The sequence below is a fragment of the Pleurodeles waltl genome, chromosome 4_2 (assembly GCF_031143425.1).
Source record: "Pleurodeles waltl isolate 20211129_DDA chromosome 4_2, aPleWal1.hap1.20221129, whole genome shotgun sequence".
NCBI classification, from domain to species: domain Eukaryota; kingdom Metazoa; phylum Chordata; class Amphibia; order Caudata; family Salamandridae; genus Pleurodeles; species Pleurodeles waltl.
Window position 1 is genome coordinate 1,050,208,555 of NC_090443.1, and position 16,175 is coordinate 1,050,224,729.

The following is a 16,175-nucleotide window of genomic DNA, read 5'->3' on the forward strand; positions in this document are numbered from 1 at the left end:
TGACACCGTCAGTCACTCAGATTAACATTTAACAACACTTGTGAGATTGTCACTCGGGCTAACATTTAACAACACTTGTAACACTGTCACTCACTCAGGCTAACATTTAACAACACTTGTGAGATTGTCACTCAGTCAGGCTAATATTTAACAACACTTGTGAGATTGTCACTCACTCAGACTAACATTTAAGAACACTTGTGAGATTGTCACTCAGGCAAACATTTAACAACACCTGTGACACCGTCAGTCACTCAGATTAACATTTAACAACACTTGTGAGATTCTCACTCGGGCTAACATTTAACAACACTTGTAACACTGTCACTCACTCAGACTAACCGTTAAGAACACTTGTGAGATTGTCACTTAGGCTAACATTTAGCAACGCTTGTGAGACTATCACTCACTCAGGCTAACATTCACAACCCTTGTGAGAATGTCACTGAGGCGACCATTTCACACACTTGTGACACTGTCACTCACTCAGACTAACATTTAACAACACTTGTGAGATTGTCACTCACTCAGACTAACATTTAACAACACTTGTGAGACTGTCACTCAGGCTAACGTTTAACAACACTTGTGAGATTGTCACTCAGGCTAACAATTTTTTTATTTATTTTTTATTGAATTTTTACCATACATAGATAACATACATTAGCACAAACAGACCCCTCATCATGGTAATACGTAATAAATGCTACAGTCCTTTCAGCTTCAATGTTGTCCGGGACCACAAGGAACAATCAATTAATGTCGCTCACAGTAGGCAACAATATCAAGGGACTCATCTCTATACTACCTCCACTGACGACCAAACGAGGTAATCCACAGCGCCAGTGCAGGAGGCAAGTCTTACTCGACTGAAGTCTCGGCATAGCATAGCAGAGGGGAGTAACAACAGGGAAAACAAACTAACATAGAGGCAGGTGGAGAACACAACCAAACCGTGCAAGCCCTTCATAGCAGCACAAGATCATACCGAATCCAGGGAGGAGATGAACCTCGCGCACGGGCGTAACCAGTCACACCACTTACACATTCCGGGCCGCCAGATATTCGTTCAACGGGGCCCGAATATCCTTGGGACGAGACCCCTCAGGCATGAGTTCCCAAAAGACCGTCAGCTGGTCATGGCAGAAGGCAGCATCCCGCAGCCATTCAGATCTACGTGGCGCTCTCCTCCTACCCCAGCACATGGCAACCCTACGCTTGGCTAGCAACAGGAGCAGGCCCACCAGACGCCTGTGCGGCCCCTGGATCTCATCCACACATCCTAGCAGCACAACCCTGGGGGAAATAGGTATCTCCAAATCAACCATTTCAGTAATCGCTTGCCAAACCTCCACCCAAAAATCGTAGACTTCCGCGCACTCCCATGCCAGATGCAAAAAACCCGCAACCGGCGCCCGACTGCGAGCACAGCACGCATCCACACGCAGCCCCATAGAGTGAAGTCCTCTGGGTGTATAATATAGTCGGTGCAGAACCTTAAAGTGCAGCAGACGCAACCTATAGTTGCCTCTGTGATGGGCTCTCCTACATCTCTCTCCCATGCAATCCTGGAGGACTCCCCAAAACCACCCCTCTGCACTTGCATACAGTTATACAGCTTGGTTACCAGCTTAACTGGAGACCGCGCATCGCAAAGCACCTCCAGGGCCCGAAACTCCAGAGGAGCCCCAGCCGGACCGATAAATCGGTCCCGCAACAGAGCACGGACCCGGAGAGCGTACATGCGCTGCAGCGCCGTACCATCACAGCCAGCCAGCACCTCAGAAATGTCGAGCAGACGTCCGTCCACAACCAGTCCCTCAGCACAATCAGGCCAGCATCCTGAAGAAAACCACGCACCCCACCGTCCCGAAACATTTGAGCATCAGCAATCGCCATGACGGGCAACGAAGGGGCAAAGGGAGCAGTGACCCCAGAACGCTGCATCAACACCCTCCACGCTCTCACAGTGCATGCCACCGTGTCAATTCCCTTAGTTCGGGGTGGCACTTGATTTCCGAGCACGCGCAATAAGCCATCCGGCCACACGGAGTCACTCTCAGGCGCCAGATGCGCCAAATAGCGGATCGGGTTCAGCCAGTAATACGCAAAGTGCGCCTGTGCACAGTGGTAGTAGAGCTCCAGATACGGAGCAGCCAGCCCACCCAGTTCAAACGGCAGCGTCATTCTTTCCCAGGAAATGCGCGGCTGGCGTCCCGCCCACGCCAAACGAATGAGCGCAAAGCGGAGATGCCGGAAGTAGCCCCGGGCAAGCGGAAGGGGAAGATTCACAAACAGATACAAGAACTTGGGGAGAACCACCATCTTCGCAATGGCAATGCGCCCAATTAGCGAAAGCGGTAGGGTACGCCAAATCTCATCCTTTTCCTCCAGCCACGCCAGTGCAGCACCGTAATTAGCGAGACGCAGCGCGTCGACATCACAGCACAGCTGTATACCCAGATAGAGCACCGGCCCGCCGCCCAAACCAGGGGATATCGAGAGTCAAATCTTATCACGCTGGGAGTCAGAGGCAGAACCATCGACTTCGACCAATTGATAGTGACGCCAGAATAGGTACCAAAGCGCACTATTTCATCCAGCAAAATATCTAGGTTCTGACCTGGGTTCCGCACATATAGCGCGATGTCATCCACATACAAAGATATCAGGACTGGACGCTGTCGAAATTGTAAGCCTCTATCATTATATTTCTGTCGCAGTCCGCACGCCAGAGGCTCCATAGCCGCCGCAAAAAGGAGTGGGGACAGCGGGCACCCCTGACGCGTACCACGCGCAACAGGAAATGGAGCCGACACACATTCGTTAAGGCGCAACCTAGCAGTAGGCAGAGTATACAACAATCTGATCCAGTTCACAAAACGCGCGCTGCGTCCCACTTGGCCTAAAAGTGCAAACATATAGTCCCAGGCTAGGGAATCAAAGGCCTTGGCAGCGTCAAGAAACACCGCAGCCACATTTTCTTCTGCCTCCAATGAGCCCGCCACTGCAAAAAAAGTGCGCAAATTGTGACACGTAGACCTCCCGGGGACGAATCCCGACTGATCCGGTAGCACCAACGTGGAAAGAAGTGGCTGCAAGCGCGCCGCTATCATCTTTGCCAGAATTTTATTGCCAATGTTTATCATAGAGAGTGGACGGTACGAGTCACACCGGGTCGGGTCTTTCCCAGGCTTCAGAACTGTTATTAACAGAGCCTCCCGGAGCGAGACCGGCAGCGACCCAGTCTCCAGGGACTCCGCATACACCTCCAACAGGCACGGGGCAAGAATATCCACGTATTCTTTATAAAACGCAGAGGTCAGGCCGTCTACGCCCGGAGACTTATCGCCAGGTAGACCCCGAATCGCCGCTGCCACCTCCTCCACCGTGAACGGTGCATCCAGATACACCCTGTGCGCCTCATCAAACCACACAAACGCAATATCTGCAAAATACGTCTGTGCATCCGCCTCACTCAGGCACTCCGGGCCTGCATAGAGTTGCGTGAAATATTCTGTGAACACTTGCATTACACCATTCGATCCGGTCACCTTTCCGCCCCCAGCATCAACGACCTCAGTAACATAATTACTAGCCCAAGGCCTGCGAAGCAAACCAGCAAGTGTTCTCCCTGCTCTCTCACCCTCCCCGTACCGATGAGCCTGTGCATGTCTCCCGGAAAAACAGATCTCTCTTAGGGAGGCCTCCTCGTATAAGGACACCTCTCGTCGGATCTCCGCAAGGACCTCTCTTGACCACGTCGCAGCCAAGCATCTCTCCAGCTCTACAAGCCTCCCCTCAATATCAGCCATCTCCCGTCTCAAAGCCTTCATGATGCCATGCTGCTTCGATAGGCACACTCCTCGAATAACAACCTTAAATGTCTCCCATAGGGTGCCAGCAGACCCCACAGATCCGCGGTTCTCAGCAAAAAAAAACTGAATCGCCTCCCGTACTTCCTCCCGAAAGGCCTCATCCCGAAGCGCCCCACTGGGCAACCGCCACATAACCGTCTGGTGCAGTTCACTAGGTATCGCCAACTCCAGTCTCACCGGAGAGTGGTCCGACAGAGTGCGGGGAAGATGATCTACCGCTGTCGTCCAACCCTCCACATCTCTGGTACCCAGCCAACGATCTATTCGAGACCAGCTGCCGTGGACATAGTTCAGGCACGTTCCCTCTCGCACGTCTGCATGCCGCTGTCGCCACCAGCGCTCCACCCCGCATTACTGCCGCCAAAGACCTTGCTGCAGAGACATGTTGCATCCTGGCCGCACTCTCACGATCCATCCCAGCATCCAGGACCACATTGAAATCACCACCCCAGATCACTGCCCGACACCCAGCGACTCCACAAGGCGCCACAGCTCCAAGAAGAACTCTGGGTCATCAACATTCAGTCCATACACAGCCACAAGTCGACAAGCCCTGTCAAATAACGTACCGCTCATTAAAACATATCTACCATTTGGATCAATAATGATTTCTCGTGTTCTCCACTGCAACCCTTTGCGAATTATAATTGCTACTCCACGGGCATAACTAGAGTACGTGGAGCAATGAGCCTCACCAACCCATCCAACTTTCAGTCTGCCCACCGCATTAGCCATCAGGTGCGTCTCCTGTAGCATACAAATATCAATTTCATGTCGTTTAACATATGCAGCCACCAATCGAGCCTTCCGCCTATCGTTGAGCCCACGCACATTCCACGTCAAGCATCTAACAACTGACGTATCATCACCTCTCATCCCATACTACAGACATCCAGCATTGCACAAGAAAACACCTCTCCACCTGCCAGAAACATAAGGAACAAATAACCAAAACTGCAACGGAAATAACCCAAGCCCCCCGCCAACAACACAGGTCCCCCAATCGGACCCTTTCAGTAACCCGCCCACACAACCCCAAAACCCACCCCCTGTGACTAAAGCAAAAAGTAGCAGGACTCATCCTAGGGGCGGTAGCCGGCCTAACAGCTCTCCACCCAGAGTACACTAGGGAAGAGGGGCCCATGGGCCAAGTAACAAATTACACATCAGGCAGGCCCGTGCACGAAGCAGACCAGCGCACCCCAGCAGCCCCAATCAGTACTTTATGCCAATCAAAGCCGGTTAGTCATTGTCACTTAAAGCGGCATCTCCTGCGCCCGGCCCCCTGACCCCGCAGCCCCTGACCTCCCTGGTAATCGTCTAGCAAACTTGGCCGCCTGCTTTGGGTCTGTGAAATACAGCACCTTGCCCTCGTGCCGCACCCTCAGTCTGGCTGGATATAGCAGGGCGAACCCGACTCCAGCCTGGCTCAGCAGTCGTTTAGTCGGCAGAAAAGCACGCCTCTGGGCCTGCACACCAGGGGTGTAATCAGGAAAAAAGTTGATTTCGGAGTTCTTGTACACCAGAGACCTTCTCTCCCTTGCCAGTCGAAGGACAACATCCCGATCCCTGTAATTCAATAGGCGCGCAATAATTGGGCACAGAGGTGTTCCCGGCGGGGGCCGAGGCCCCAGCGACCGGTGCGCCCTGTCAACCACCAGCATCCATGAGAGCTCGCCTGCAAACAGTTCCAGCTAAATACTCTCTACAAAGTCTTCCATGCGGCCCATATCGCTGGCCTCCGGCAGCCCCACGATACGAATATTATTACGGCGGGACCGCGCCTCCAAGTCCTCATTCTTATTCCGTATCACCTCCAGGATGCGTTCCATTTGTGCAATCTGTTCTCTGTCACCCCGGCGCGCATCTTCCATTTCTGATGTACATGACTCCAGCACCTCAAACCTGGAATCATGGTCATCGACCCGGGCTCTAATGCGGTCAAGCCGCTCCATCACATGATCCAACTTGGCATCTATGCCAGCCGGGCTGGTCTTAAGCTCTAAGAACATGGATCGCACAGACACCTCTGGACACTCCTCTCCAATCTCAGCATCACTGGGCTGGGAGACAGAAACAGCACTTCTCTTCCCCCCCCCCTCGAAGGTGAGTTTTGCTTGCCGTTGGTCAGCCTTGCCCCTAGTTCAGTACAACACGTGCGGACTCCCGTCCGTGCCAAAGCAAGGATAAGGATCCAGGTCAGCGGGCCCTCACCTCCAAAGATCACTCTCCCGGGTGCCCAGCTCACCCTGCAGGACCACCAGACAGCATCCAGGTCACCTGGCCCACCTCAAAACTCTCCAAAGATCAGGCCAGACCGCGCCGCAGAATGCTCCACCAGCACCAGCTCCGACACAGTAGATTTGCATGGCAGGGGGTATCCAGACCTCCAGTCAGACCTTGCACCTCCAAAAGCAGGGCACTCCACAGCCCCAGGCCCTCAGTGGGCCTCCACGGGCGATATCAGCAGCACCGTCACCTGCCCTACTTCCACACTGTCCAGCCATCTGCGCTAGAATCCAGTCAAGCCCTCCAGGCAGCGCAGTACAGGGCCTCCGATATAGTATGACGTCTCCCCCAGTACCGCCCTGGGGGGAGCACCGCAGAGCCAAGCAGCAAACTCCTCCAGCCGTCCACTCACCAGAGCCATGTGCCCCAGGCCGTCTCACTCCTCAGGTCCTTCTCACTCCGCTCAGGGCAGGGCCAGCACTTCGCACCAGGCTCGATCCTCGCGCGCCTCCAGGCCGTCCCGGCCCAGTCGCCACCAGCAGCACACAGTGGCCCAAAATCTCGAGGGCCGCGAGGCCCAAACAGGGCTCCCCGGCCGCAGGGCAGCAGGAGTCCGGAGGGGCCCAAGGCAGCAAGAGCCACGATGACCGTGGGGCCGCGGCTTGACTTAGCCGCCGAGCAGGCCCCCGGACACTGTCTCGCTCCCGGCACTGCACACTCGACGGGAGCAGCCTCAGCACCCCTCACCTCCTCACTTACTAACAGCGCGCGCGCGGGCGAAAGCCAGCGTCAGGCCCGCCCGCGCGGCTCCAGGCTCCAGCACCAGCCTCGGCCGCTCCCCGGCGCCCAAAAACGACACTGGGGCTCCCCGGGGTAATCGCCCTGTTCCGCCCCCGCCGTAGTCACCTGCAGGATAAATAAAAATAGATAAATGGCCCGGGCCCGGCAGAACATCACGAGGTGTCGGCCATCTTGCCCGGCGGCCAGGCTACGCCCATCACTCAGGTTAACATTTGACAGCACTTGTGAGAGATTGTCACTCAGGCTAACATTTAACAACACTTGTGAGACAGTCAGCCACTCAGACTAACATTGAACAGCACTTGTGAGATTGTCACTCAGGCTAACATTTAACAACACCTGTGACACCGTCAGTCACTCAGATTAACATTTAACAACACTTGTGAGATTGTCACTCGGGCTAACATTTAACAACAGTTGTAACACTGTCACTCACTCAGACTAACCGTTAAGAACACTTGTGAGATTGTCACTCAGGCTAACATTTTACAGCACTTGTGAGATTGTCACTCAGGCTAACATTTGACAGCACTTGTGAGAGATTGTCACTCAGGCTAACATTTAACAACACTTGTGAGATTGTCACTCAGGCTAACATTTGACAGCACTTGTGAGAGATTGTCACTCAGGCTAACATTTAACAACATTTGCAAGATTGTCACTCAGGCTAACATTTAACAACACTTGTGAGACTGTCAAACACTCCGACTAACATTTAACAACAATTGTGAGATTGTCACTCATGCTAACATTTAACAACACTTGTTAGATTGTCACTCAGGCAAACATTTAACAACACTTGTGAGATTGTCATTCAGGCTAACATTTAACAACACTTGTGAGATTGTCACTCACTCAGACTAACATTTAACAATACTTGTGAGATTGTCACCCAGGCTAACATTTAAAAACACGTGTGACACTGTCAGTCACTCAGATTAACATTTAACAACACTTGTGAGATTGTCACTCGGGCTAACATTTAACAACACTTGTGACACTGTCACTCACTCAGGCTAACATTCACAACCCTTGTGAGATTGTCACTGAGGCTACCATTTAAGACACTTGTGACACTGTCAGCCACTCAGACTAACATTTAACAACACTTGTGAGATTGTCACTTACTCCGACTAACATTTAACAACACTTGTGAGATTGTCACTCGGGCTAACATTTAACAATACTTGTGAGATTGTCACTCACTCAGATTAACATTTAACAACACTTGTGAGATTGTCACTCGGGCTAACATTTAACAACACTTGTGACACTGTCACTCACTCAGGCTAACATTCACAACCCTTGTGAGATTGTCACTGAGGCTACCATTTAAGACACTTGTGACACTGTCAGCCACTCAGACTAACATTTAACAACACTTGTGATATTGTCACTCACTCAGACTAACATTTAACAACACTTGTGAGATTGTCACTTGGGCTAACATTCAACAATACTTGTGAGATTGTCACTCACTCAGATTAACATTTAACAACACTTGTGACACTGTTCCTCACTCAGGCTAACATTCACAACACTTGTGAGATTGTCACTGAGGCTACCATTTAACACACTTGTGACACTGTCATTCACTTAGACTAACATTTAACAACACTTGTGAGACTCTCACTCAGGCTACCATTTAACAACACTTGTGAGATTGTCACTCAGGCTAACATTTGACAGCACTTGTGAGAGATTGTCACTCAGGCTAACATTTAACAACACTTATGAAATTGTCACTCAGGCTAACATTTAACAACACTTGTGAGACTGTCAGCCACTCAGACTAACATTTAACAACACTTGTGAGATTGTCACTCAGGCAAACATTTAACAATACTTCTGAGACTGTCGCTCACTCAGACTAACATTTAACAAGACTTGTGAGATTGTCACTCGGGCTAACATTCAACAATACTTGTGAGATTGTCACTCACTCAGATTAACATTTAACACACTTGTGACACTGTCATTCACTCAGACTAACATTTAACAACACTTGTGAGATTGTCACTCACTCAGACTAACATTTAACAACACTTGTGAGACTCTCACTCAGGCTACCATTTAACAACACTTGTGAGATTGTCACTCAGGCTAACATTTGACAGCACTTGTGAGAGATTGTAACTCAGGCTAACATTTAACAACACTTATGAAATTGTCACTCAGGCTAACATTTAACAACACTTGTGAGACTGTCAGCCACTCAGACTAACATTTAACAACACTTGTGAGATTGTCATTCAGGCTAACATTTAACAACACTTGTGAGATTGTCACTCACTCAGACTAACATTTAACAACACTTGTGAGATTGTCACTCAGGCTAACATTTAACAACACTTGTGACACTGTCAGTCACTCAGATTAACATTTAACAACACTTGTGAGATTGTCACTCGGGCTAACATTTAACAACACTTGTGACACCATCAGTCACTCAAACTAACATTTAATAACACTTGTGAGATTGTCAGTAACTCAGGCTAACATTTGACAACACTTGTGAGATTGTCACTCACTCAGATTGACATTTAACAGCACTTTTGAGATTGTCACTCACTCAGATTAACACTTAACAACACTTGTGACTCTGTCACTCACTCAGGCTAACATTCACAACACTTGTGAACCTGTCAGTCACTCAGACTAACATTTAACAACATTTGTTACACTATCAGTCACTGAGACTAACATTTGACAACTCTTGTGGCACAGTCATTCACTCAGACTAACATTTAACAACACCTGTGACACTGTCAGTCACTCAGACTAAAATTTAACAACACTTGTGACACCATCAGTCACTCAAACTAACATTTAATAACACTTGTGAGATTGTCAGTAACTCCGGCTTACAGTTAACAATATATGTGAAACTGTCACTCACTCAGACTAACGTTTGACAACACGTGTGAGACTGTCACTCACTCAGACTAACATTTAATAAACACTTGTGAGACTGTCACTCACTCAGACTAACATTTAACAACACTTGTGAGACTGTCACTCACTCAGACTAACATTTAATAAACACTTGTGAGATTTTTACTCATGCTAACACTTAACAACACTTGTGAGATTGTTGCTCAGACTAACATTTAACAACACTTGTGACACCGTCAGTCACTCAAACTAACATTAAAGAACGCTTGTGAGACTGTCAGTCACTCAGACTAACATTTAACAAGACTTGTGAGACTTTCAGTCACTCAGACTAACATTTAACAAGACCTATGAGACTTTCAGTCACTCAGACTAACATTTAACAAGACCTATGAGACTTTCAGTCACTCAGACTAACATTTAACAACACTTGTGACACCGTCAGTAATTCAGACTAACATTTAACAACACTTGTGACACAGTCAGTCACTCAAACTAACATTTAATAACACTTGTAAGATTGTCAGTCACTCAGACTAACATTTAACAACACCTGTGACACTCTCAGTCACTCAGGCTACCACTTAACAACACTTGTCATACCATCAGTCACTCAGACTAACTATTAACAACACTTGTTACACTGTCAGTCACTGAGACTAACATCTAACATTTAACAACACCTGTGACACTCTCAGTCACTCAGACTAACATTTAACAACACTTGTGACACTGTCAGTCACTCAGACCAAGATTTAACAACACTTGTGACACCATCAGTCTCTCAAACTAACATTTGTTAACAGTTGTGAGATTGTCAGTCACTCAGACTAACATTTAACAACAACTGTGACACTCTCAGTCACTCAGGCTACCATTTAACAACACTAGTAATACCATCAGTCACTCAGACTAACATTTAACAAAACGTGTGAGAATGTCAGTCACTCACACTAACACTGAACAAGACTTGTGAGATTGTCAGTCACTCAGACTAACTTTTAGCAACACTTGTGAGATTGTCACTCAGGCTAACATTTAACAACACTTGTGAGATTGTCGCTCAGGCTAACATTTAACAACACTTGTGAGACTGTCAGTCACTCAGACTGACATTTAACAACACTTATGACACTGCCAGTCACTCAGACTGACATTTAACATCACCTGTGACATTGTCAGTCACTCAGACTAACATTTAACAACTCTTGTGACACTGTCAGTCACTCAGACTAACATTTAACAACATTTGTGAGTGTCAGTCACTCAGACTAACATTCAAGAACATGTGTGAGATTGTCAGTCACTTAGCGTAACATTTAAAAACACTTGTAAAACTGTCACTCATGCTAACAATTAATAACACTTGTGACACTGTCAGTCACTCAGACTAACCTTTAACAACATTTGTGAGACTCTCAGTCACTCAGACTAACATTTAACAACATTTGTGACACTGTCAGTCACGCAGACTAACATTCAAGAACATTTGTGAGTCTGTCAGACAGAGAAAGCCACAGAGATAATCTGTGACGACACATGCAGCTCAGTCGAAGATAAGCTCCCCCCCCAGCAATGCCTGTGAAGCTGTGAATCACTCAGAACTAATGCACATTTAGCAATGCTTGTAAAGCGATGTCACGCCAACAAACCCGACTGAATGTGAATGGACTCAACTGAGCTCCGTGTCATCGGATTACAGTGTTTACAGAGAAACATTCATTCCGGCTGCGCCCTCAGAAAAACGTATAGGGAAGTGTGTCTTTGGCATTCCTAGACATCCTCCGTGGGGTGGGGGTGCTAGACATCACCCGTGGTGGAGGGGGGGGGGGGGGTTAGACATCACCCGTGGTGGAGGGGGGGCTAGACATCCCCGTGGGGTGGGGGTGCTAGACATCCCCCGTGGTGTGCTAGACATCACCCGTGGTGAAGGGGGGGGGGGGCTGGACATCCCCCGGGGGGTGCTAGACATCCCCCGTGGTAGAGGGGGGTTAGACATCACCCGTGGTGGAGGGGGGGCTAGACATCACCCCTCGTGAGGGGAGGGGGGGAGTAGACATCCGCTGCTAAGCGGTGGGGGGACGGGGGTAATATATGAGATAAAGTATTCCCTTCTCCTGCTTGCATTACAAGGGTCGTGTAGGTGGCAAGGACGCGGCCGAATCATTAATAATGCACGGCGGGGGCACTTTATCTCGTATAATACATGGTCGCGGCATCATCCTCGCCCCCTCTGACGTCCTGCGCTCTCTCGCGCCTCTTCTGCAGGAAGAGAGGAGATGGTTTGAAAATGCAGAATGAATGAGGAGCCTGCAGTCTGGAAATAAAGTCGTCGATGCACAGTTTGTGCTTGTTTACGAAATACACGTTAAACTGTTTAATGTGTGAGTCTTCCAAAAGTGCTTTAGTTCAGAATGTGTAATGACGTGCACATAGGTGCCTGCCTTGTAATGATCTTGCGCAGTGCATAAACGGGGGCTCGTCAACTGAGGCCCGCGCCTGATCGGAGAAATAGGGCTCAGAAGAAAGGGAATTCGAAATCTTAAAGGGGCTCCGGCAGCATGCACGCTTAAATTACACTCTACTGTAATAAGTTATTACAGTGGTGTAGTGGTCGTTTTCATACTCCAGGTGAGTAGAGATGTCGCCGCGAGGTTCTGACAGTCCGGGCAGGTTTCCCTCAGTTGTCGCGGTTTCCGGTGCACTTCTATAGTGCCTAGGAGGACGGGCCACTTAAAAACTGATCTAATCTCAGGTTGGAGTTTAGTTCACGAAGTTCTGATTACTTTTAGGGATACCACGCCCCCTGCGACGCTGTGTTCATTGCACAGTTACATGCCACAGTTACCAATGTTATGTTCACACATGTGTCTAGTGCCATACTACCGTTAGCAGGGCGTCGCAGCGCTCTTCTATTCAAATAATCCACAGGTTTGTGCTCCTGAGACGAGACGCCCCCTTATTCAGTAATAGACCTTCAGAAACACTCCTGCGCTGGGAATACCACAACCCACTGACGAGTCAGGCATGGGCCCGCCATGGCCCCCACGCGCATGCGTGCCCCCCCTCTACAGGGCACCATACTAGGGAGAACCTATGGAGGGGGCTCTGCCCTCGCATCCACCTGCCCCCATGGGCTCTTCTACTCCAAGGATGCCAAAGGCACTGCTGATCCCAACCTTTCACCAGGGACAGGGAGCGCTGATCCCAACCTTTCACCAGATCCCAACCTTTCACCAGGGACAAGCAGCACTGATCCCAACCTTTCACCAGATCCCAACCTTTCACCAGGGACAAGCAGCGCCGATCCCAACCTTTCACCAGATCCCAACCTTTCACCAGGGACAAGCAGCGCCGATCCCAACCTTTCACCAGATCCCAACCTTTCACCAGGGACAAGCAGCGCCGATCCCAACCTTTCACCAGATCCCAACCTTTCACCAGGGACAAGCAGCGCCGATCCCAACCTTTCACCAGATCCCAACCTTTCACCAGGGACAAGCAGCGCTGATCCCAACCTTTCATCAGAGACAACCAGCGCCGATCCCAACCTTTCACCAGATCCCAACCTTTCACCAGGGACAAGCAGCGCCGATCCCAACCTTTCACCAGATCCCAACCTTTCACCAGGGACAAGCAGCGCCGATCCCAACCTTTCACCAGATCCCAACCTTTCATCAGGGACAAGCAGCGCCGATCCCAACCTTTCACCAGGGACAGAGAGCGCTGATCCCAACCTTTCACCAGGGACAAGCAGCGCCGATCCCAACCTTTCACCAGATCCCAACCTTTCACCAGGGACAAGCAGCGCCGATTCCAACCTTTCACCAGATCCCAACCTTTCACCAGGGACAACCAGCGCCGATCCCAACCTTTCACCAGATCCCAACCTTTCATCAGAGACAACCAGCGCCGATCCCAACCTTTCACCAGATCCCAACCTTTCACCAGGGACAAGCAGCGCCGATCCCAACCTTTCACCAGATCCCAACCTTTCACCAGGGACAAGCAGCGCCGATCCCAACCTTTCACCAGATCCCAACCTTTCACCAGGGACAAGCAGCGCCGATCCCAACCTTTCACCAGGTCCCAACCTTTCACCAGGCACAAGCAGCGCCGATCCCAACCTTTCACCAGATCCCAACCTTTCACCAGGGACAAGCAGCGCCGATCCCAACCTTTCACCAGATCCCAACCTTTCATCAGGGACAAGCAGCGCCGATCCCAACCTTTCACCAGATCCCAACCTTTCACCAGGGACAAGCAGCGCCGATCCCAACCTTTCACCAGATCCCAACCTTTCACCAGGGACAACCAGCGCCGATCCCAACCTTTCACCAGATCCCAACCTTTCATCAGAGACAACCAGCGCCGATCCCAACCTTTTACCAGATCCCAACCTTTCACCAGGGACAAGCAGCGCCAATCCCAACCTTTCACCAGATCCCAACCTTTTACCAGGGACAAGCAGCGCCGATCTCAACCTTTCACCAGGGACAGCCAACGCTGATCACGACCTTTCACCAGGGACAGGCAACTCTGATCCCAACCTTTCACCAGGGATCCCATCCTTTCACCAAGGACAAGCAGCGCTGATGCCAACATTTCACCAGGGACAAGCAACGCTGATCCCAACCTTTCACTAGGGACAGGCAACGCTGATCCCAACCTTTCACCAGGGACAAGCAATGCTGATCCCAACCTTTCACCAGGGATAAGCAGCGCTGACTCCGACCTTTCACCAGGTACAGGCAACGCTGATCCCGACCTTTCACCAGAGCCAGGCAGTGCTGATCCCAACCTTTCACCAGGGACAAGCAATGCTGATCCCAACCTTTCACCAGGGACGGGCAGCCCTGATCCCAACCTTTCACCAGATCCCAACCTTTCACCAGGGACAAGCAGCGCCGATCCCAACCTTTCACCAGGGACAGCCACCGCTGATCCCGACCTTTCACCAGGGACAGGCAACTCTGATCCCAACCTTTCACCAGGGATCCCATCCTTTCACCAAGGACAAGCAGCGCTGATGCCAACATTTCACCAGGGACAGGCAACACTGATCCCAACCTTTCACTAGGGACAGGCAACGCTGATCCCAACCTTTCACCAGGGATAAGCAACGCTGACTCCGACCTTTCACCAGGTACAGGCAACGCTGATCCCGACCTTTCACCAGAGCCAGGCAGTGCTGATCCCAACCTTTCACCAGGGACAAGCAATGCTGATCCCAACCTTTCACCAGGGACGGGCAGCGCTGATCCCAACCTCTCACCAGATCCCAACCTTTCACCAGGGACAAGCAGCACCGATCCCAACCTTTCACCAGGGACAAGCAGCGCTGATCCCAACCTTTCACCAGGGACAAGCAATGCTGATCCCAACCTTTCACCAGGGACAGGCAGTGCCAATCTCAGCCTATCACCAGGGACAGGCAGTGCTGATCCCAACCTTTCACCAGAGACAAGCAGCGCTGATCCAATCCTTCACCAGATCCGAACCTTTTACCAGGGACAAGCATCACCGATCCCAAACTTTCACCAGGGACAAGAAGTGCTGATCCCAACCGTTCACCAGGGACAAGCAGTGCCAATCTCAGCCTATCACCAGGGACAGGCAGTGCTCATCCCAACCTTTCACCAGGGACAGGCAGTGCTGATCCCAACCTTTCACCAGGGACAAGCACTGCGGATCCCAACCTTTCACCAGGGACAAACAATGCTGATCCCAACCGTTCACCAGGGATAAGCAGTGCCAATCTCAGCCTATCACCAGGGACAGGCAGTGCTGATCCCAACCTTTCACCAGGGACAGGCAGTGAAGATCCCAACCTTTCACCAGGGACAAGCAGTGCTGATCCCAACCTTTCACCAGGGACAAGCAGTGCTGATCCCAACCTTTCACCGGGAGACAGACAACGCTGATCCCAACCTTTCACAAGGGACAGGCAACGCTGATCCCAATCTTTCACCAGGGACAGGCAATGCTGATCCCAACCTTTCACCAGGGACAAGCAATGCTGATCCCAACCTTTCACTAAGGACAGGCAGTGCTGATCTCAACCTTTCACCAGGGACAGGCAACGCTGATCCCAACCTTTCACCAGAGACAGGCAACGCTGATCCCAACCTTTCACTAGGGACAGGCAACGCTGATCCCAACCTTTCACCAGGGACAAGCAATGCTGATCCCAACCTTTCACCAGGGATAAGCAACGCTGACTCCGACCTTTCACCAGGTACAGGCAACGCTGATCCCGACCTTTCACCAGAGCCAGGCAGTGCTGATCCCAACCTTTCACCAGGGACAAGCAATGCTGATCCCAACCTTTCACCAGGGACGGGCAGCCCTGATCCCAACCTTTCACCAGAT